This window comes from Asparagus officinalis, chromosome 10 (assembly GCF_001876935.1).
Source record: "Asparagus officinalis chromosome 10, Aspof.V1, whole genome shotgun sequence".
Classification (NCBI taxonomy): Eukaryota; Viridiplantae; Streptophyta; class Magnoliopsida; order Asparagales; family Asparagaceae; genus Asparagus; species Asparagus officinalis.
In genome coordinates this window covers 73192920-73216545 of record NC_033803.1, presented here as the reverse complement: position 1 = coordinate 73216545, position 23626 = coordinate 73192920, and the positions used below count along the sequence as shown (strand labels likewise).

Sequence of the window (23626 nt, the reverse complement as noted above, 5' to 3'; positions counted from 1 at the left end):
ATATTCGAGTCCTGCTAGCTCTATCATTCCTCCAATAAAGGCAATCTATCATTCCTCCATTAAAGTGAAGAAATTTGACACAGGGATGTAGGCTGTCTAAAAATCACAATAGATAGCTTATTCAAACAAGCTCCGACAACGGAGGTCACAAGCAGACGACTTTCCAATCACTACATCCGCAACTCCACAATCGCCACAAACGCGACCTCACTTCTGAAATGATTGATCTTGATGGCTGTGACAACAGCATGAGATGTTGATGAGCAATGGGATGATTTCAGAAATAAAAGGTTGGACTTAGTTGGTGAGTTGCTTGGTAGAGAGCTGAGGGCAAATATCCGTCTTTAAGACACTATGGATGTTGATTCCCGTCTAGCTCCTACAACGAAAGCTACAATCAAATAGCTTTCGGGTCGATAATCGAAAGTTGCGAATAGAGGGCTTTTCACATAGATCGAGAAGAGTTACAATTCAACGACACTTCCGACGACGGATGAAAACTCTATTCAGCAGTCTTCACAATCTACAGTGAAAGTTACAATCTGACGACTTTCACACTCCACAACAGCTAAAAGCCAGGATTACTGAACAACGGTCCTTGCAACGCTCTACAGAAGAAGTTACAAGTCAAATGGGGAAGAGTTACAATTTAACGAAACTTCTGACGATTGATGAAAACTCTGTTCAGCAGTCTTCACAATCTACAGTGAAAGTTACAATCTGACGACTTTCACACTCCACAACAGCTAAAGCTAGGATTACTGAACGACGGTCCTTGCAACGCTCTACAGAAGAAGTTACAAGTCAAATGGCTCCTTCTGAAACGCGGATGTCATCCCCGCGTCACCAATATGGAAATGAAGACGACCCTCGCGTCGTCAATGCACAAGCCAAACGTGAGCGACCCTCGCGTTCAATGGTGTTCAACCAACAGCGACCCTCGCGTCATCAATGCACAAGCCAAACGTGAGCAGCTAGGATTATTGAACAACGGTCCTTGCAACGCTCTACAGAAGAAGTTACAAATCAGCTAACTCCTTCTGAAACGCGGGTGTCATCCCCGCGTCATAACTTTGGAAATGAAGGCGACCCTCGCGTCGTCAAGCCACGGCGACCCTCGCGTCGTCAAGCCACGGCGACCCTCGCGTCGTCAAGCCATAGCGACCCTCGCGTCGTCAACCAACAGCGACCCTCGCGTCGACAATGCACAAGCCAAACGTGAGCGACCCTCGCGTTCAATGGTGTTCAGCTAACACCCAACTTCGCGTCTCAATTCAAAGAACACGAAGTTGAGGTTCTGAACGCCAGATTGGGCGTTTGACTCACTCAAACATAAGTCGAACGGTTCCAAAACCGTTTATCTCACGTTCTGAGGGATTTTCGCCCACGTAGGAGCGGATATAGGGGTCAGTTACAACCCTTTATCCCCCTATAAAAACTCAACGAACTCAACTGAGTTGTGGGTTGGATTTTTGGCATCTGAACCACAGGGGTTGATTGGATTTTCTCTGGGCTCAGATCAGAGGCTATTGGCTGGCTCGTTGAAAACCACTCTGGCTGGGAGATTCAGCAGCAACGAAATCCTTGGAGATAGGAATTTTGAATTAAACTCAGAAGATCAAATCTGAGAGGATAGAAAAACAGCTTGATTATTAACCGAATTTTCGGTTCCAACAACTCTATTCACAGAGTTCAAACTCGTTCAGAGTTCTTAAACTCATTCAGAGTTATTCATAAAACTTTCCACGAAAGTTCATCGTTCCCACGAGATAAAGACGGTCGGATCGTCAACGGAGAGCAAGTTCGACGCAATCAATCGAAGGAAGCACTCCATCGCTGCCAAGAAGAACCCAGTTTTAAACAAAGGGGAAAACCAAATTCGTTTTCCTCTCTTTTGTAATCAAATTGTAACCGAGATCAAAGGAATCAAAGTCACATTTTCTTTATTCTCTTCTTTACAATTTTTCCAACAAACAAAAGATGGCGACTCCGCTGGGGACTAGCTTTTCCGACGATGAAGTGGTGGCTCAGTCCGACGTCCACCTCTTGGGAACGACTGTAGAAACTCTCGTCGTAGAGTTTGATCAGGCGAAATACGAGGAAGCCCTATCCTCTGGATCGCTTAGCCCCAAGGCTAAGCATGGTGTCCGCAAGATCTCCAAGGAGATCAATTCTGTTGTTGAAGAGCCGAAGAAAGCCCTCTCCTTCGGCCAGGAACTCAAACTGGCTCTGATGGCGGAAAATCTCACCTCCGCGTCAGCAAGACGTGCTTCAGGCCACAAACGGACTCTGGAGGAGACGAGTCCTGTAAACGTCAATGACGTTGCTGCAAAGGCTTTGAAACAAGCCAAAAAGAACGCCGCTCGCCGACGGAGAAGATCCATCCGACGAGCACACTTACGAGAAAGCCGATTGTTGGCCCAACGCGAAGATCGCGTTTCTAAAGATCCAACCGAACTTGGCGTCCCCAAAGAAGAACGCTCACTGCGTGGTAATGAGCCCAACTATCAGCCTAGGCTGATACAGCTCAAACGCGACCCTGAGTGGCGCGTTGTTCATTCAAAACGTAGCCCTCAGAAGGGAGCTGCCAAAACCAAACGCGACCCTCAGGGGCGCGTTCCAATTGAACATGACTCTCAGGAGTCTGTTTCACAAATTAAACGTGACCCTCAGGTGCGCGTTCAAACGAAGCATGACTCTCAGGAGTCTGTTTCACAAATTAAACGCGACCCTTAGGTGCGCGTTCAAAGGAAGCATGACTCTCAGGAGTCTGTTTCACCAACCAAACGCGACCCTCAGGGGCGCGTTCAACCAAAACTTGACCCTCAGAGGTCAGGTTCATCATTTAAACGCAGGCCTCGGCCTGGTGTTTACAACTCTCAACGCGACCCTCGCGTTATTTTTCAGGAACGCGATCTTCAAGAGGTCCATCAGGTTCAGAAAAGTCAGCGTGGCTTTAAAATTCACGTTCGACAAGAACCAATCTCACCTACCCAAGGGCAGGGGGTTCCAACTCCACCTCCAAGCCCGGGGAAAGTTTCCTCCCAAGTTCCTGATCTGCGGAAACTGTTGTCGAGAGGAAAATCAGCAGCACAAGCAGCTCACTCATGTCAATGTGAGAGGCTTATCTCGGCAGTCTTATCAGAATGCCCTTGTTGTGCATCCACACCTCGGCAGTCCGTATTCGACAGGTTGACGAATGTCGTTAGACCTGCCAAACGACAACGCCGCAACAGAAAGAAGACAGTTGAAGCGGAATACCCTCAGGTCACTATCAACATGATCGGCCGAGGGAAAGCCTTGCCTACTGATTCCGATGAGTCACAAGAGAGTCATCACTCGACTGTCAGAGAAATTTGTGACCAGTTCGAAGGAGTATATCAGAATACTCGGACTCGAACAGGAGCTATTCGCCCGGTTGACTATCAAAAGTTAGCCAAAGGCATTACAACAAGTGAAGAACATTCAGCAATAGCTGAATCTCAATCGTCAAGCTCTGTTGGAGCACGCGAGGTCTCCGCTTACATGTCAGGGAATCACGAAGACATCGCCAAAAGAGTGGACGAACATCATGTCATGCTCCAGGCGCAACAGGAGACACTTCTCCAATTGAAGGATATGTTGGCTCAGCTTCTTGCTGAAAAAGGCCACAAACCTGAGTCTTCCCGGAGAACAACTTCGAAGGGAAAACAAAGAGTGCATGAATATTCAGACCGTGAGACTCACAACCTGGGATCCTCTTCCGAGGGTGAGAGGGAGATCGAGAAAGAACTGCACCCTCAATCTACTAAGGTGGATGAGCTGGAGGCTCGCCTTAACGCAATCGCCAACCGAAGCGAGCTCCGGGAAGAGGGAGTTGTGCGGCCTTACCCTGCTGAGTGGGATACAGCTCCCTACCCACCGAAGTTTAAGGCCCCTACCTTACAACCGTTCGATGGTACAGGATCGCCAAATCAGCACATTTACTACTTCAAGTCCCAAACTGGGGATGTAGTAGCAAACGACGCCATCCTGACCAGGCTGTTCATCGGTACCCTTAAGGGTGTCGCCTTCGAATGGTTCATGAAATTGCCTGCCGGATCTATCCAGAAATGGGTAGACCTGGAAAGGCTATTCTTGGCCAGATTCTTTGAGGACGACACGGAGGTCTCGGTCCCAACTCTTCTTGCCACTAAGCAAAGGAAAGGAGAGTCCATCAAAACCTATGTGGAGAGATTCCGCAGCATGGCATTACGATGCCCCTCAGGTATGACACAGTCAACTCTGGTTGAAACTTGCAGGCACAACCTGCAGACCCAGCTCCTTGCTCAAATGGGGGTGGCAGAATGTCGCTCCTGGAGACAACTAGTCTCACAAGGAGAACAAGCTGAAGAAATAGTGGCGCGGGTCAAAGCCGAAGAAGTGCCACAACCCAAGCCGCAGCAGCAACAGCAACGCAACCAGAACAACGCCCAGCGGTCTAAGGGAAAGGAGACCTTGGCGGCCGACTACACGCGAGTACCACTGCCGAATAAGCAAGGCAAGGCGCCAAATTAGCAAAGAGCGCCCAAGCAGTATTCGTTCAAAGAGGAGCACGTGGATACATTATTCCAATTGCTTCGAAAGAACAACAAGCTGCAATTGCCTGAGATCAGGAAGCCGGATGAAGCAGGGAAAGTGGATGACCCCAACTATTATCGTTATCATGGATTCCTTGGACATCCTACCAAAAAGTGCTATGTCTTCAAAGACATCTTGCAGAATCTGGTGAATGCTAATGTACTCACCTTGAAGCCGGAACAGAAGACCGTATCAACTAAGATGATAGCGGTCCAATTCGGTGATTTTCCCCCGGTAGTAACGGCGGACGGCGTCGTCCCCATTCGCAAGGGAGAAATACGTCTGAAGAATGCTGACTTGCATAGTCAGAAGGACAGGGGGTTGGTGCCCCTCACTACCCCAAAAGGGGAAATCATGTGGGTCCATCCTGATCTGCTAGGAGATCAACAGTGGACGAACACCTCGTCCAAAAAGAAGGGAGGCAAGGCTAAGTCTTCCAACATGATTAGCCCCTCCATTACTGAAAATGATGACCACCTCAGACCTCTTACTGATTCAGAAGAAGAGAGGATTGTTCTAACAGCATACCCAGAAGGCAATCCTGGCACTCGGTCAGGGAAAGCTTACCTAAGGGATTATGGTCAAAATGCTCCAGAGGTCGAGGAACAGCCCCAAGACGCTGGGGGTTCTATGCCGAAAAAGCCAATGGACAAAGGAAAGCAGAAAGAACTCCGATTCCACAGGAATCTCCACCTAGAAGCTGGAGAATCAAGTACTCCTTTCCAGTTCAATGTTATGGCACAGTTGGCCAACATACTGTCCAGAATCACTTTATATGAGCTCCTAAGGTTATCCAAAACTACCAAGGAAGCTCTGATTGAAGCTTTAAAGAATACGGAGAGCTTCATCACCCAAGTCACTCCAGCTCCCGAAGCTTCGGAAGACCAACCTTGTCTTCAATGCTTGCAAGCGGCGAGAAGTCTACCCTGCATATCATTCACACAAGAAGACATGCAGGTCAAACACGAACATGACCGACCACTGTACTACACAGGATATATCGGATCCTCCGAAATCAGTCGTGTTCAAATTGACCCGGGCTCAGCGCTTAGCATCATGCCCTACAGGATCATGCAGGTCTTAGGGATTCCTATGCATCGACTGCACACCACCCAGACTACTATCTTCGGGTTCAATGCAAACAGTACCTGACCCCTGGGAAAGATCAAACTCAGATGCCAGATCGGAGATCTCAAGTCTGAGGTAGCATGCTACATCATAGATGCGGACACGTCCTACAACCTTTTGCTAGGACGACCATGGATACATGCAAATCGCATTGTCTCATCTACTTTGCATCAGGTTATGAAGTATGCCAATGACAAAGGCGAAGTCAGAACCTTGATCGCAGAAAAATACCCCTTCCGAGGAGTAGAAAACTTCCACACCGACTCCGTCTTCTATTTGGAATCCCAAGAGAAAGAAGATGTGGACAGCGGTAATGAAGCTGACATCGAGCCAGACCCCGATGAAGATTGTCCTTGGGAGTTAAACTTTGATGTAATGGGTCAGGGTGAGAGTAATAATGATGTACCGAGTGGGGGCGAGTGGTGCATTAATGAAGATTTCATTTTAGCGTACTTGTCTGATGTCTCTCTTAACAATAAACAAATAGAGAATGATTCTAGTGCAGGTACCAACCCATGGCACGTACTGTGCACCGAGGCGTCACTCACCTTACCAATCCAGTCATCTTTCGCTTCGGATGAAGAAGTGGAGGACGCACAGAAGGCTTTCTTCAAAGTCCCATCCAAAAGGAGAGGGCAGAAGCCGATCTGTTTTGGTAAAGTCAAACCCGAACAACTCAAACGAGCAAGTTCGGAGGAAGACGACGGAGTTCCCCAATTCCATTACCATGAACCCAATTCTAAATACTTAATGAAACGAATGGGGTATAATTTTAATGAGAAACAGGGCCTGAACTTCGGGAAGGGAAGACGAACACCGATCCGGATGTCTCTCACTCCTGAAGGAAAACCTCCGGATTATTATCAAAAAACCGGAAGGGGCGTGGGTTACGTCACACCTCCCCCCGTCTCGGAAAACGAAATCAGTAATTACTTACGTCATGATCAGTCATCCGGAATATCGTCATACGAGTCCGACGTCAGCATTGGGCCCTTCTTTAAAAACTTGACTGTGAACATGGTTTCAACAAGTCATCCAGACGAAGACACAAGGGGTGACGAGGAATTATTAGAATCGACCGATGATCCTTGGATCAAGCGTCTCAATATCTTGTGGGATATGCGTTTCGAACAACGTGAACCGCCCACTGAAGATAAACTAATCCAGGTCAACATGGGAGATGAACATGATCCTAAGCCCATATTCATAGCTGAAGACTTGTCGTCATCCGAAAAAGAAGACCTTATATCTCTCATCCGAGAATATATAGATGTCTTCGCTTGGAACTATGAAGATATGCCCGGCCTTGACCCGAAGGTTGCCATGCACCGTCTCAACATTGATCCGGACGCAAAACCCGTTAAACAACAACAACGTAGGTTTCGTCCAGAGATCATGGAATCAATTGAGTCAGAGGTTAAAAAGCTTATAGACTCAGGTTTTGTTAGGGAAGAACAACATCCTGACTGGGTGGCCAACATTGTTCCAGTCCCCAAAAAGAACGGTAAGATCCGGATATGTATCGATTTCCGTGATCTTAATGCCGCCTGTCCGAAAGACGAATTCCCACTCCCCATCACGGATGTTATGATTGACAACACCTGCGGGTATGAAAGGATGTCTTTCATGGACGGATTCTCTGGGTACAATCAGATCAAGATGCACCCGGACGATGAAAAACATACTGCTTTTAGAACACCACTGGGGGTGTATTGCTACACAGTGATGCCCTTCGGCCTGAAGAATGCAGGTGCAACTTATCAGCGTGCAATGAACACGATCTTTCACGAACACCTCCGGAAGAAAATCGAGTGCTACGTTGATGACATAGCGGTAAAGAGTCAATGCAAAGACGATCATCTTGCAGATCTGAAGACAATGTTCGAAATCATGCGAGCACATCAGCTGAAGATGAATCCGACAAAATCATTTCTCGGAGTTTCAAGTGGAAAATTCCTGGGATTTATTGTTACATCCAAAGGAATCTCTCTTGACCCGGAAAAAGTGCGTGCCATCCAAGACATGCCACCTCCGAAGAATCTCAAAGAGCTCAGAGGTTTGCAGGGCAGACTGGCCTACATTCGAAGATTCATCTCAAATCTTTCAGGGCGTTGCCAACCTTTCTCTAAACTCATGAAGAAAGGAGTATCCTTTGTTTGGGATGGAGAGTGCCAAAGAGCATTCGAGGAGATTAAAAGATATCTCACTCAACCGCCAGTTCTCGTGGCCCCGATATCAGGAAAACCATTCCTGTTATATGTGAGAGCCATGGACCATTCTCTTGGAGCTTTGTTGGCCCAGAACAATGATCAAGGTCAAGAGCAAGCCATCTATTATCTGAGCAAGACTATGATGGGAGCCGAACATCGGTACAATCCGGTTGAAAAAGAATGTCTCGCTTTGGTATTCGCAATTCAAAAGATGCGACATTACCTAGTTAGACAGACAATTCACGTCATCTCCAAAGTAAATCATTTGAGAGTTCTGATGACGAAACCATCATCTCTGAATTGCCGGCTTGCAAAATGGGCCATTCTCTTGTCACAGTACGACATGCAGTTCATGCCCCAAAAGGCGGTCAAGGGTCAAGCACTGGCAGACTTCTTAGCCGATCATCCAGTATCGGGAACATCTAAGTTGTATGAGGAATTACCTGACGAAGTCGCCGAAACTTGTGTTACTCAAGAAGCTACGCAAGTGTGGAAATTATTCTTCGACGGTGCATCCAGAGCAAATCCTCATGGAGCGATCACCGCGGGAGTAGGAGTAGTGCTAATCTCTCCAAACGGCCATGTAATCCCAAGGGGATTTTCCTTAATCGAACCCTGCACCAACAACGTAGCCGAGTATAACGCTCTGCTATTAGGCATGCAATTTGCTGAAGAACTAGGTATTCAGCATCTTGAAGCTTACGGTGACTCTCAGCTCATTGTTAATCAAGTCCGAGGAGAATATGAAGCACGTCATGAGGATTTGATCCCGTATTACTTCGCAGTGCTAGAGCAGGCTCAAAAGTTCGAAGGTTTCTTTATCGAATATGTACCACGAGCTCAGAATGCTTATGCAGATGCTTTAGCCTCCTTGGCAACCTCATTAGCGTTGCCACCGAAGACTGAAACAACGATTCCAGTCGCGGGACGGAAACTATACTTTTCTAAAATTTCTACAGAAGAAAACTCAGACGAGACACCGACAGGAGAAGTCTGTACAACTTCTATGGAGTTTGAATCCAGGGATTGGCGATTCCCGTACATCGACTATGTCGTGTATGGAATTCTACCAGAAGATCCTAAGGAAGCGGCCTCCATCAAACGAAAGACCCTCCGATTCTATTACGACACAGTCTCCCAAGTCCTGTATCGTAAATCGCATGATGGAGTTTTGCTTCGATGTCTCTCCCGGAAAGAAGCAAAAGAGGCCCTCAAGGAAGCTCACGGCGGAATGTGCGGAGCTCATCAGCCTGGAGCTAAGTTAGGAGATCGCCTCCGACGCATCGGCTATTATTGGCCGAAGATGTTTTCAGACGCGGTTGACTACGCTAAACGTTGTCACGCATGCCAAATTCATGGAGATTTTATCCACCAAGCACCGGGGAACTTACACCCCACGTCGGCGTCCTGGCCATTTGAAATGTGGGGTATGGATATCGTCGGACCGATTTCCCCTCCGACATCCAAGGGACACCGGTTCATTCTAGCCGTGACCGATTATTTCTCCAAATGGGCGGAGGCAATCCCGTTGAAAGAAGTCAAGACTTCAAACGTGATCAAGTTTATCAAACATCACGTCGTCTACCGTTTTGGAGTCCCGAGGCGAATAGTTCACGACAACGGGACACAATTCGTCAGCTTTGGGTTCCAGAGATTCTATGACAGATTCAGAATCCAAAGTGTTGCATCTACGGCATATTATCCGCCAGCAAACGGTCTTGCAGAAGCCTTCGACAAAATCATAGTAAAGCTTCTCAAAAAGTTTGTTTCCAAGAGCCGACGCGATTGGGACGAAAGACTTGGTGAATGACGGATCTTCAAGAAAGGCGATTTAGTATTGGCCAACAGACGACCCATGGTGATGACACACAAAACCAAAGGGAAGTTCAATCCTAAATGGGAAGGACCCTTTGTAATAGAATCAGTCTATTCGAACGGAGCTTACCGCCTCATCAATCAAGAAGGAGACAGGCTCATGATGCCAATTAATGGGAAATTCCTTAAGAGATACTTTCCGTAAATCATGTAGCTCCCTAAACCCCAACCAAATCAGGCTGGGGGTTGCCTATTTATAGTGTAATTCTATCTTGTATTTCGTCATGTTAACACTACACCTCTGACGATTGTAATTTGATGGAATTATTCTAAATAAATAATAAAGGGAATTTCGATAACATTTGCATTATTTTCTATTGTCTTGAACCAGATTTCAACAAAAAGAGACGATAAAGAGCAAAAGTGATATCGTTTTCATTCAATGTTGTTAATCCAAACACAAAAGGAAAAAGATACAAAATTCCTTAATCAAAAACATGTCAAGAGCTAAACATCAGGCTTCATTAACTTGAGGGTTTTTAGCCTAGACTTGAAGGCAGAGAGTTTCTCTCGGTGAGCCGCTCGGACTTGTCCCTCGATCTCCTTCCTGAGTTCTGCTTCAAGAGGAAGACTAGCAACAATGTCTTTACGAGTCTGCTCAGCTGCGTGGAGTGTACGGCAAAATTTCGTATAAATTTGGCCACTTTTATGCTCAAGCTCTTTTCTGACATCCTCATAGTGGGCCAATTGAGCTTTCTTCTGGTCCAACTCGGCCTCTAATCGAGCGATAGTCTCTTCAATATCACGGATATCAGAAGCAACACGTTTGATTTTAGCATATGCTTTAGAGTGTCGCTTCCTTAAAGTTGATATACGGGCCTTTTTATCAGATAGTTCATTACGAAGATTCCCCGGGTGATGCGCTCTCGAGATTATCGCCAAGGAAAGAGCCGGCTCCACTTCAGAATCTAAATTGGCGCGCTGTAACTCCCTGAAAGCTGTCAATTCTGCCATCAAAAGAGTGATCCCACCCTGGCAGTGCTCAGTCCAGGATGCATCCCCTTTGGCCTTGATGTCGTCCAAACATTGGCTCAAGATGGATTTACAGTCTTCAAGAGAAGCCCCCTCAACACTGATCATACCAATAATTGTTTGCATCCAACGTTCCAGTTCATCAATTGATTTCTTCAGAGCTCCTGAGCGTGGAGGAGGAAGAGTTGGATAGATTAGATCCGTATGATCATCCTGAACAGGTGTTGGAGCAACTTCAGAAGAATGACCCTCTCCAGCCCTATCGTCTTCAGGAACTGAGGGGATCGATTGGAACATTTCGTCCTCTCCGTCAGTAAAACGCTCGACGAGCGCAGACTTCATCGCATCCCCCATTAATTTGGCCCTCTTGGAATTCTTAGCCATGACAGGTATCCGCTTACGGATTCTCCTGTCATACTCACTTTGCTCAGCAGCAGAAAGAGCTTTCTTACCCGATCTTAGAGAACGAGGTGTAAGAACGGACTCTTCTGCAGGAATCTCCTCAGTTGTCTTTTCTTCAGGAGAATCATCAATTGGCTTTCCCTCTTCAATTCCCGTAGGAACCTTTTCTTCAGAAGGTTCTACGGTGGACAAGTCTTTAGGAGCTTCAACGGCTCCGGTCGCTTCCTGTTCACAAGATAGGTATTCTTCCATCCCTGGTAGACGAGTACTCGCAGAACCACTCCGTGAACGGTACAATTCCCGAATCTCGTTTATACATGAAGTATAAACGTCATATTCCGGAATCCGAGAAGCTTCGGCCAACCACTGGCGGCAATCCATAACAGTAGAGCAGCCGGGGGGTGAATGGGGTAAAGTGAATTGCGCATGGGTTCCCCCGGCGGAGAAAAAGTACCATGCGCGAGCTCTTTCGTATAAATTCCCAATCTGAGCTAACGCCGGGTTAGGATTGCCAACATAGAGTTGGTCGTATCCGAACTGTTTGGCGAACCGAGAAGGCATGTAAGGCTCAATTATGCACTTCTCCCGCAACCGATAGACCGGGTAGCCCAACCTGATCATAAGAAGCCAGCTGAATGTACCTCTTCCAAAGAAGACGAGCCTTCAAAGAGCAAATCCATGAAACGAGCATCCTCAACATCAGCCCCGTCAAAGTTAGGAGCACAGCAGAAAACCCGGTAATTATCTTCCCGGGATAGAAGCTGTCGAGCCCTGACTATATAAGAACTAGTCCACGTGGCCGACTCCAATCTTTGTACGAAGGGAGTATAAGCATCATCCCCTTCATGCACTCCCGTCATTAATGAAGGGCAATGCAACACGAACCAGGCCATTAAATATGTGTATGGCACTGGTACACGTGGTTGAGGAGCTTTTCCAGCTTTCTTCTTAGCGGCTTTGACTCTCGAAGCACTGAGGAGTTCTGAAGTCAACACCCTCAGGCCATTCTGAATACAGCCAACCATAGCAGTAAGGAGGCTCACAGGTCTCCCATGCGCTAGCAAAACAGCTGGGTACACTACCTCAGCTAATATTGCCTCTATCGGTCTTGACGGTACCACGCACCGCTTCAACCAAATCATGAAGAAGCCTGCAAGCAGAGCCGTGTCAGAGATAGGAACTGTGGCTTGGTAGTGGAAATTTTCGAATTCGACACCAGCTTCAAAATCATCCTCGGTATGCTCTGTCTTATAGGTAGCACTGGAAGCCGTAATTCGAGCTTTGGCATCCTTAAGAGAGAGAACTGCAACGCGGTATACGGCTACATCTTTTTGGTTTAAATTCTGAAAGAGGTAGTCTGCCCACGTGGTATGCATAATGCCCCCTCCACGCATCCCAAAGACTTGGGCACATATGTGGAAGTGGCACATCAGCTCCCAGAAAGTAGCACAAATTTCCGGGTGCGCCACCTTCAGTAGAGAAAGTTCCTCGGTGGTGGGAATGAACTCCTCGTAGGGCATTTTTCCAAGCGACAGCCCCGACACTGCCTGCATCTCATGAAGAGCAAAACCTAACTCTCCAGCAGGCGTAAAGAATGTGCAGCTGTCAGGGTTATATTTCTCCAACATAGCGAAGAAATTATGAAGACTCTGCACGACTCCCTGTCGTGTAGCTAACACCGGAATTGTGAGACCCGATTGAGTGAGCGAGTCCTTAAGCTCTTCAAGAACAAAGTCAACCATACGGGTCCACCAACCTCCTTCTCCGGAACAGATCCATCCAGGGGATCTGAACGTCTGGGTAGAGAATTCACCCTGAGTTGCAAGGAATTGGCGAATAAAGATGTTCGCTGGACGTGGCATCTCCTGAACCAGCTCCTTCTTCTCAAACAAACCAGGTCTTAACCCCTTTAGTTGCCCTCCGATTTGTGTACGAGCTCGCCGACCAAATCCAAGCGACACATTCTCCTTCTCTTTTACTATGTCGAAGGTCAAGCCCCGACGGCAGCTCACATTCAGAAAGTAGGAGAGAGGGTACATCCTCTTCATGCTAGGGAGAAATAAAAAGCGATTATCAACTCTCCGCAGCAGCTTTGAGTCTTCCATACATGTGAGATGATCATTAGCTGGTATGCGATCTCCAAATATGAACGCTGGTTTAGGAAACTGGGCACGGCCGACAGGGGTCTCCAAGTCCAAGTCAGTTATCAAAATCCTGAGAGTAGAGCATTGAGGGAATTTAATCATTTCCGCTCTTTCCGAATCAGGAAAAGTACACAATGGAATTTGGTTCTGAAGACTGAATATTTCATTCGCGTCAGGTCCCCCGATGTACCCAAAATGATGCTCTTGTGAAAGTGGCACGTTTGGGAGAAGTACTGCACAATCAAAAGCAGAAGTTAGCGGCGAGCTATCAACATAAAGACATAGCCTGAAACATAAAGGGTTAAAGGCTCATGTCGAAATCTCCAACGCGAAGGTCGAACCTCGCGTCAGAAATCCCACGCGAAGGTCGAACCTCGCGTCAGAAATCTCCAACGCGAAGGTCGAACCTCGCGTCAGAAGTCTCAAACGCGAAGGTCAACCTCGCGTTGAAAAACTTGAACGCGAGGGTCGAGACCCACATGGGATCCCAACCCCGCGTTTTCATTGAGTTGAAACGAGTCATCTTCCTCGTTATCAAGAACCCATCTAGGGTTTTCAGAGAACTTGCCAAGGCAAGTTATTTCGGTTGGCACTCACCACGACAAGGAAGCCCCCGCAGCAGCGGTGACGATGACGATGTCCCCGCATGAACAAGAGCGCCGCCGGCGTCCTCAGCCGACGGCACTTCGGAGGTCGCCCCGGCGACTTTCTTGGAGTTTGAACCTCTTCTCCGAGGCGCCATTGATGCAGTCGATCGGAGGAAATTCCTTTGAATGAGGGAGACGAAGCCCGTCGGAGATCTCACCGAAATCAAACGAGAATTCTCGTTCTTGGAAATAGCCGAAAGTTTTGAAAGTCAAATGACTTTTGACGTGACCATTCAGGTCTATTTATAACAGCCGCCAAGCTGTTAAGATGGCACAGGATTCTAGGAATGAATCCCAACCATCTTTCAAAACGCGAAGCTCACATCCGCGTTCAAATTTCCCAAGTGCAAAGCTCAAGCCAACGTCACAAGGCCTGAGCCTCGCGTTTCAAATATTAAACGCGAGGGTCACCTCAGCGTTGCAATTCTTCTAAATGAAGAATATGCACTTGTAAGCCTACTTAACAGAGTGTTAATCGAAACCTCTGTATCTCTTCAACAGAATTCAAATTCTCATTGGGTTAATACGACACCCCAAAATCCACTTATCGATTCTCAAAAATAGAATGATAAGTCTCCAATTCATTGTCGATTTATTTGCTCTCCTCAGCAGAGCAATAAATAACTTGTTCTCAGTGGGGTAATACTCCCCCAAAATCTTGATCAAATCACAAGTCTTATAACTCATCACTCCGATGATAAAACACATAGCAGTTCTCCCCAGCGAGACGCTATAATAATCTTTCCCCACAAATGTCACGTTAAAATTACACCTCTGACAAAAAATCAACTTATCGATTCTCGTCAATAGAACGATAAGTCCTCAAAATTGCCCTGATCGCAATACTTCTTCCTGTCACGTTAAAATCACACCTCTGACAAAATCAACTTATCGATTCTCGTCAATAGAACGATAAGTCCTCAAAATTGCCCTGATCGCAATATTTCTTCTGTCACGTTAAAATCACACCTCTGACAAAAATCAACTTATCGCTTCTCGTCAATAGAACGATAAGTCTTCAAAATTGCTCCGATCGCAATATCTCTCTTGCTAAGTTAAAACTACACCTCTAGCATTTATAGACTTCTTTCAGTGTTTAAAGCAAAACATAACACAGGAAGAATTCTATTAGTCAACCCTATTATGGGAGTATTCGTCCTCAGCAGTTTGAAACTTTCTAGAGTTGTCTTAAATGATAATAAAGAGAGTTCTCTGCAACAGAACCATTGTGGAGGTATATTCTAAGTCAGGAATACATCTCAGGCATTTCTCGTGACTTGTATTTAAAATCAAAAAATGATAAATGCAAGAAACAATGAGAAGTCAATATCACTTTTTATTCAAGAACCAAAAGAAAGTGATACAAAACAAACTTTGTTCTTGTCAAAAGAACATTACAGAAGCCAAGCTCACTCATGCATTAAATCAAAAGAGATGAGTTGAGCCTTGAGTTCAGCTAGCTCCGCCTCGTGGTTAGCTCGCACCATAGCTTCAGCCTTTGCTCGGAGTTCATCATCGTTGGGTATGATGATGGCCGCCACTTCCTTTCTGGCGTCTTCCAGAGCTTGAGCTTGTGTATGATATTCCAAAGTACCAGTTGCATTCTGGGTACTAAGGATGTTGACAATGCCTTCTTCACGGGAGAGTTCAGCTTTCAATCGCAGGACTTCGGCTTCAGCTTCAACCAGTCTGTCCCGAAGCGAATTCATAGAAGCAGTTGAGCGTTCTAGTTCTTCTCGCTTCCGAGTGTTACGCTCACGAAGCTCTGCAATCTGACGCTCTTTTTCAGCTAAGTCCCGTTCTAGCGTCTCTCGGTGTATCACCTCAGCGACCTGAAGACTAGCCAAAGTGGACATAATTTGCGGCTGAAGGTCACTATGGCCCATGGTCTCGAAGCGTTGTAATTTCTCCTCCAAACGAAGGATAATCTCTGAGCAGCGTTCGAACCATTGAGTTTCGCCCACACTCCTGACCCCGTTTAAGCCTGCTTCCAGCAGAGGTCGAAAGGAGTTCAAAGTTCCTTGGCCATTCATCAGGGACTCAACTACCGTCTTCGCAAGACTGTTTAGATACACCAAGGAGATTTGAAGGAATTTAGGTGCATTAGCGAGACTGACAATTGCACCCGAAGATACCCCTTCAGCAGCTGAGATTGAGGCGTTAAGATGATGACTAGCAGGCGATCCAGGTGCCGAAGCTGCCGAGGCGATTGAAAGGTTCAAATGCGAAGGACTTGAGGTCAAAGCCATCAATGCTTTCGCTTGAGAAGAGCTTGGCCCAGCCTCCGTTGGGGTGAGCGAGATCTTCATCACCGCTTTTGGTGAAGTAGCTACTACAGAAGAGTCAGGCAGGGGTTGCTCTTGCATAGGGGCTGATACCTGCACGAGCTGTTGTTCCGGAGGAGGAGTAGCGGCATTGGTTTCATGCAACGCTACAGGCGGAACAGTCGCCGTAGGAGAACCAGGTAAATGTTGCTCTTCTAAAGGAGCCGACACTTGCGCAGGAGCAGCTGAAGTAGTCCCGGGAGTAGGTGAACCTGCACGAAAGAACGGTCGGAACGCAGAAAAAGCATGTGGAAGAAGTCGAAACAAACCAAGCTTACCGGTAAGATAGAAAGGAGTATAACCTGATGCTTTATCAGACGGGACCTTAGGAGCGTCATCGTCAAAAGTGGTGACGTCATCGATGGAATCATGCTCATCGTCATCCTCGCCACCACCTGACATGTTGCCAGCATCGGCGTCCTCATCACCTCTATCTTCATCAGCTGCATCACCAGTTGGGGAGTCGTCATAATCAACTCGCTCCTCATCATCCTGAGCAGCTGAGGGCTCAAGACCTGCACCATCAGTTGGTCTTCTCATAAGTCCCGTCGTAGGACTAGGAACCATGTCATCAGCTCGTGACATTAAGGCTGAAGGAGAAGGGGATGGATTCTCTTCAAGACCCCCTGGTTCTAAGGCAGGAGACCTGGGAAGGTCCATCACTGGTGCAGATTCTGCGTCTGCCTCCAATAATTCATCCTCTTGGTCCTCGGGAGGATGGTAAGAAGAGGCTTCGCCCGATAAAGCTGGCCCATGAGAACGAAGGCCAGCTCTATGCGGCAGGCCCGCCACGGACGATTCCTGTTGTTCTTCATTTATAGCAGCTTTGATGGCCTCAGCCATCAACTTGGATTTTGGCTGATCCTTGGGAGGAGAATCCACCAGAAGTTTCCGACGAATCTGTTTATCATATTGGCCGATTTCATCAGCAGAAATTTTTTTTTTCCAAACTGCTCTTGTCATGGGAGGATCAGCCGCTCGTTGTTCTTCCACTGGAACGGGCTCAGCTCCTTGTTCCTCTTCTTGTCCGTCAGATTGATTCTCGATGGACAGAAACTCATCGATCCCTTTCAAGCGGGATGTCTTGGACCCCTTCCTTGAATTATACATATGCCTAATGTCTTTCAGGCAAGATGTATTCAAGTTATAGTTGGGAGTCTGAGAAGCAGCGTAATACCAATTGCAGAAGCTGATGGAGGTATAGGAATTAGCAGTTTTGTGGGGAAGCTTGAAGACGGCTTTGGTACAACCCGCTACAGAATAATACCAGGCCCTGGCTCCTTCATATAAGTTGGCTATAACTGAGAGTTGAGGACGAGGGTTCCCGACATACAACTGATCATACCCAAATTGGCGAGCGAACCTGTAGGGTTGGTAAGGTTCGACGAAACAGTTGACGCCTTGCCGAAAGATCAGATAGCCTGGCCTGATAGATAAAAGCCAGTGGAAAACACATCCGCTCAGCTGAGTGAATCCATTAGGACCTGCCGTATCCTGATATTCTGCTCCATAGACACCGCCCTCGAAATCAGGGAAACAGCGGTAGATATGGAAGTTAGTGTCACGTGCTAAGATTTGGCGGATCCTAACCATGTAACCTCCTTCCCATTTCGCAGACTCTAGTCGTTGCACAAATGGGGTGAATGAGTCTCCCGGGGGAGAAGCTGCACTCATTATAGGAGGACAGTGAAGCACGTACCAAGCCATCAAATATGTATATGGCATTGGCACCCTGGGGTTGGGAGTTTTGAAAGTCTTGTGACCCTCGGACTCCACTTCTGTAACACCAACAAAGTCGGAGGCCAACTCCCGCAGTCCGTACTGTAGACAGCCCACCATAGCACTGAGGAGGCTCACAGGTCTCCCGTGCGCCAAAAGGACAGCTGGGTAGACCACCTCAACGGCAAGGGCATCGATCGGCCTAGTAGGGATGACACAGCATTTGAGCCACAGCATTAAGAATCCGGCTAGCAACGCTGTGTCGGAAATCGGAATCAGAGCTTGATAATGGAAGCTCTCGAACTCCGTATGAGCCGGGAAAACATCCTCTTTGGCCTCATTGGTGTAGTGAGAGGTAGTGTCGTCGATTCGAGCCTGAACCTCCTCCAAAGTACTGACAGGCAAGCGGGTCACTGAAGCTCCTTTAGTGGTCAAGTTATGGAATAAATATTCCGCCCAAGACACTTGCTTGATGCCGCCTCCACGGACCCCCGTCAGCTGCATGCAAATGTGGAAGTGACACATGACTTCCCAGAGAGTGGCATAAATTTCCGGACTGGTCTTCTTTAAAATTTGGAGCTCCGCCGATCCCGGAACAAACTCTTCATACGGCAAATCCCCGAGAACAAGACCCGAGACTTCATGCATCTCGTGAAGAGCGAAGCCTAACTCCCCCACAGGGGTGAAGAAAGTGCAACTATCAGGGTTATACTTCTCCAGTATAGAGAAAAAGTGAAAGTGGCTCTGGACGATTCCAAGCTCAGTAGCCCGCACAGGAACCAGCAGTCCAGCTTGAGCGAGGGGAGCTTCCAATTCCTTCAGAACAAACTTGATCATCTGAGCCCACCATCCCGCCGCTGGAGAATGAACCCAGCCAGGAGTTCTAAATCCTTGTGCAGGGAACTCTCCCTTCTTTTCCAAGAACCTCTTAACAAAGGTTTTCGCCGGACTGGGCACTTCTCCAAGGGGATACTCCTTAGCGAATAAACTCGGCAGCAAAGTTGTCACCTGCCGATTATAACCAACGGTGAGGACCCCATGGAAAGTCAGAGTTCCGAGAGCAACCCCATCTTGATCCTTAACCAGGGGCCAATCTATACGCCTCGGGACAGAAGCGCATTGGAAATAAGATATGGGGAACATTCTCTCCATGTTGGGCAAGAAAAGGTTGCGGTCATCAACTCTCCGCAGCCACTTATAGTCCCCATCATAAGCAGTGCTTGCGTTGAAGTCAACAAAGTCCCCGAAGAGATATCCAGGTTTGGTTATGGGCTTACGGCTTGGGCTTTCAAGTCGAGCGTCCGAAACCAACGTCCTGAGAGTGTCATGAGAAGCTTGGGTGATCAGTTCCACGCGACTCTTCTCCCTCATCCGAAAAACCGGGAGTTCTAATCGCGAGCTGAAGGTTAAGTTCATGTCTGCACCACCTTCATGTCCAAAATAATGGCGAAAAAGAAGAGGCTCGCTGGCATGGCGTACTGCAAAAAGAGGAAAAGAATTAGACAACTCAAAATCAAAGTTCAGACGCGAAGGTCGAACCCCGCGTCAGACAAGTTCAGACGCGAAGGTTGAACCCCGCGTCAAACAAGCACAGACGCGAAGGTCGAACCCCGCGTCAGACAAGTTCAGACGCGAAGGTCGAACCCCGCGTCAAACAAGCCCAGACGCGAAGGTCGAACCCCGCGTCAGACAATCTCAGACGCGAAGGTCGAGCCTCGCGTCAGAAAGTTCAGACGCGTGGGTCGACCCTCGCGTCAAAAATCTGAGACGCGGAGGTTAAACCCCTCGTCAAGAAGATTAAACGACGGGGTCCAGCCCCGCATTATGGGAACGAGTTTCTTCGTTAATTTCAAGATCAGAACTTGCCGGAGCAAGTTTAATGACCACGAAGGTCGTACTCACCACCGATCAAGGGGAGTTGGGGCGTCACATTCGCCTGAGCAGCGGCGCCACCGGTCGGCGCCGACGGTGTAGATCCTCGAGCCACGGCGGCATCAGGCTTAGAAGTGACGTCGGACTTGGAGGACTTCTTGGGTGCCATGAGATCTCGTCGGAGAAGATGAGCAGTTGCCACCGGAGAAGAAAACGAAATTTTTTCGTTAAATTTTCAAGAAAAGTCGAATGACTCTTGATTTGACCCCTAGCGGTCTATTTATAGACAGCTATGAGCTGTCAAATCCTAACGGACGGGATTCGAGGCCATCAGCCCGCCCAAGCTCGACCCTCGCGTTCGAGTTGATTCAGCTTCCAAACGCGATGCTCACCTACGCGTTCAAATTTGTCAACGCTAAGTTCACCCACGCGTTCCAATCCTCAAGTACAGAAAAGAGATCTCTATGTTTGGACCATTATGACAGTAATTTCTTGGTTACCAAGGCGACCAAAGCCAGGAAGAAACAAACGACTCCAGTGAGATTACAGTCAACAACGGCGAAATCATCTGACTCGATCAGGCGGAAAGAGCAATCAATCCACCAAATTCTGGGATCCAAAGTATTCCGAAAATTCGTACCAGTTAACCGCGAACTTTCGGAAACTTTGGAGGGGGTTCTGTAGGCTGTCTAAAAATCACAATAGATAGCTTATTCAAACAAGCTCCGACAACGGAGGTCACAAGCAGACGACTTCCCAATCACTACATCCGCAACTCCACAATCGCCACAAACGCGACCTCACTTCTGAGATGATTGATCTTGATGGCTGTGACAACAGCATGAGATGTTGATGAGCAATGGGATGATTTCAGAAATAAAAGGTTGGACTTAGTTGGTGAGTTGCTTGGTAGAGAGCTGAGAGCAAATATCCGTCTTTAAGACACTATGGATGTTGATTCCCGTCTAGCTCCTACAACGAAAGCTACAATCAAATAGTTTTCGGGTCGGTGAACGAAATTTGCGAATGGAGGGCTTTTCACATAGATCGAGAAGAGTTACAATTCAACGACACTTCTGACGATTGATGAAAACTCTATGCAGCAGTCTTCACAATCTACAGTGAAAGTTACAATCTGACGGCTTTCACACCCCACAACAGCTAAAGCTAGGATTATTGAACAACGGTCCTTGCAACGCTCTACAGAAGAAGTTACAAGTCAAATGGCTCCTTCTGAAACGCGGATGTCATCCCCGCGTCACCAAGTTGGAAATGAAGGCGACCCTCGCGTCGTCAATGCACAAGCCAAACGTGAGCGACCCTCGCGTTCAATGGTGTTCAACCAACAGCGACCCTCGCGTCGTCAATGCACAAGCCAAACGTGAGCGACCCTCGCGTTCAATGGTGTTCAACCAACGGCGACCCTCGCGTCGTCAATGCACAAGCCAAACGTGAGCGACCCTCGCGTTCAATGGTGTTCAGCTAACACCCAACTTCGCGTCTCAATTCAAAGAACACGAAGTTGGGTTCTGAACGCCAGATTGGGCGTTTGACTTGTTCAAACACGAGTCGAACGGTTTCAGAACCGTTTATCCCACGTTCTGAGGGATTTTCACCCACGTAGGAGCGGATATAGGGGTTAGTTACAACCCCTTATCCCCCTATAAAATATCAACAAACTCAACTGAGTTGTGGGTTGGATTTTTGGTATCTGAACCACAGGGGTCGGATTGGATTTTCTGGGCTCAGATCAGAGGCTATTGACTGGCTCGTTGAAAACCACTCTGGCTTGGAGATTCAGCAGCAACGAAATCCTTGGAGATAGGATTTTTGAATTAAACTCAGAAGATCAAATCTGAGAGGATTCTTCGACAACAGAGAAAAAACAGCTTGATCATTAACCGAATTTTCGGTTCCAACAACTCTATTCACAGAGTTCAAACTCGTTTAAAGTTCTTAAACTCATTTAGAGTTATTCATAAAACTTTCCACGAAAGTTCATCGTTCCCACGAGATAAAGACGGCCGGATCGTCAACGGAGAGCAAGTTCGACGCAATCAATCGAATGAAGCACTCCATCGCTGCCAAGAAGAACCCAGTTTTAAACAAAGGGGAAAACCAAATTCGTTTTCCTCTCTTTTGTAATCAAATTGTAACCGAGATCAAAGGAATCAAAGTCAAATTTTCTTTATTCTCTTCATTGCAATTTTCCCTACCTACAAGGGAATACACTAACCAACAAAATAATGAAGCTCTTCCATTGCTGCGAGATCCAGCGACTGCTTAAACTTGTTCTGCGTTACGTAAAGAAGCGAGCCCCATCAGGACTTTGAGAATAGGTGATTTGCTAAGAGTACTCAAATTATCATCAAGAATTGCTAATGCATTGTAAATATCATGTAAACCTGGATCGGTATCTAATCATTAGTTTCGTCGACTAATACAGTTCTCCTGTCACAACACGGTACCAGTAAGATCTACTAGTAGGAAGGTCCAGTCTATGTGCGGGGGCTGATAAGTATTAGCTAGCTCATGGCGTGCGGTCAAACGTAAAGGCAGGCTTAACTAGAAAATCATTGAACTCCATTTGCCCTTGCACAGAGCCATTACGCACAACCGGTCCCTATATATGAATCTTCTAAGTGGTCGTCGTCACCGTGATTGTCCTTTGTCTGATGCTCTGCTGAGTGCTGGATGTCTTTGCAGAGCAAGACCCACATTTATTCCACCACATAAAGTGTGTTGTTCCTCATTAGATCTTGGAGTAGTATATTTTTTTTACCTCAAAAGGTAAAAGCAACTGTTTTGTGTAAAAATTTCCAATCTGCCTACATTCTGTGGCCATCGTGACTTATGAGGGAGTATTTGTAGGTTGGCTTTCTACTTGCATAGTTTTCAACTCAGTTGGCTAAATATATATATATATAAATTCAACCCATTACCACTATGATTTCACAAAACCCACATAACTAATTAAACCCCTGTTATTATTTCACATATTTCATCATCTAGAGAAGTAAATAATAGACATCATCATACAAGCATAAGAGGGAAAGATCCAGCTGCCCATTAAAACATAGCCTTATTTTTTTAGTTTTGAACCTGCGTACCTTTTAATACTCAACTAAATCTGTCCAAATTCCGCAGAATCGAAGAAACCCCTTGGAAGGCAAACCCTAGTTCTTCATGCTTCGCTGAGGCTGCTTCCTGTAAATCCAGGAATTTAAAGAAAATAGACTAGGGTTTTACACTGGAAGATGGAAAGTAATTTAAAAGGTAAAATAAAAATAAAATATAAAAAGTAGAAGAATTGAGGTACCAATGAGAAGACAAAGACGATCAGGGGAACAAGGTCGAGAACCCACGGCCGAGGAATCTCTCGTCATTGATCAGGGATTCCTTTTGTATATCAACCCCTTTGCCCTTTTTTATTTCGAATAAGCTCTTTTTTTTTTGTTTAATTACTTTTTCTGAGGTAAATTTCACAGTAAAACAGCATTAGTTTTCGCAAATGACAAACTTTCGTTTTAGACCTCTTTAGAAATTTATTTGCAAAAAATAACCTATTTCGAAAATAATTACCAAATTCGGCTCAATTGTAGCCCAAGTGGCTGAATCTGAGTCGAATTTGGCGAAAAACTTAGAAAACTTCAGAGGATCTGAAGTCTCGTAAAGTTTAAGCCCACATAAGCAAGTTAATTAGGACATTAAACTTCACAGGACTTCAAGTCCCG

At 46.8% G+C, this 23626-nt stretch overlaps 1 long non-coding RNA gene across 2 annotated transcripts in view; it reads right to left on the bottom strand.

Moving 5' to 3' along the window:
* LOC109826062 overlaps window positions 1-23332 on the bottom strand; it is a 33211-nt gene extending 9879 nt beyond the window's left edge. For both annotated transcript variants that reach the window (XR_002243184.1, XR_002243185.1), the window contains exons 1-2: window positions 23212-23332; window positions 23003-23099 (exon numbers count right to left, since the gene is read on the bottom strand). This is a non-coding gene — a long non-coding RNA (uncharacterized LOC109826062). The remainder of the gene's footprint in view (window positions 1-23002; window positions 23100-23211) is intronic.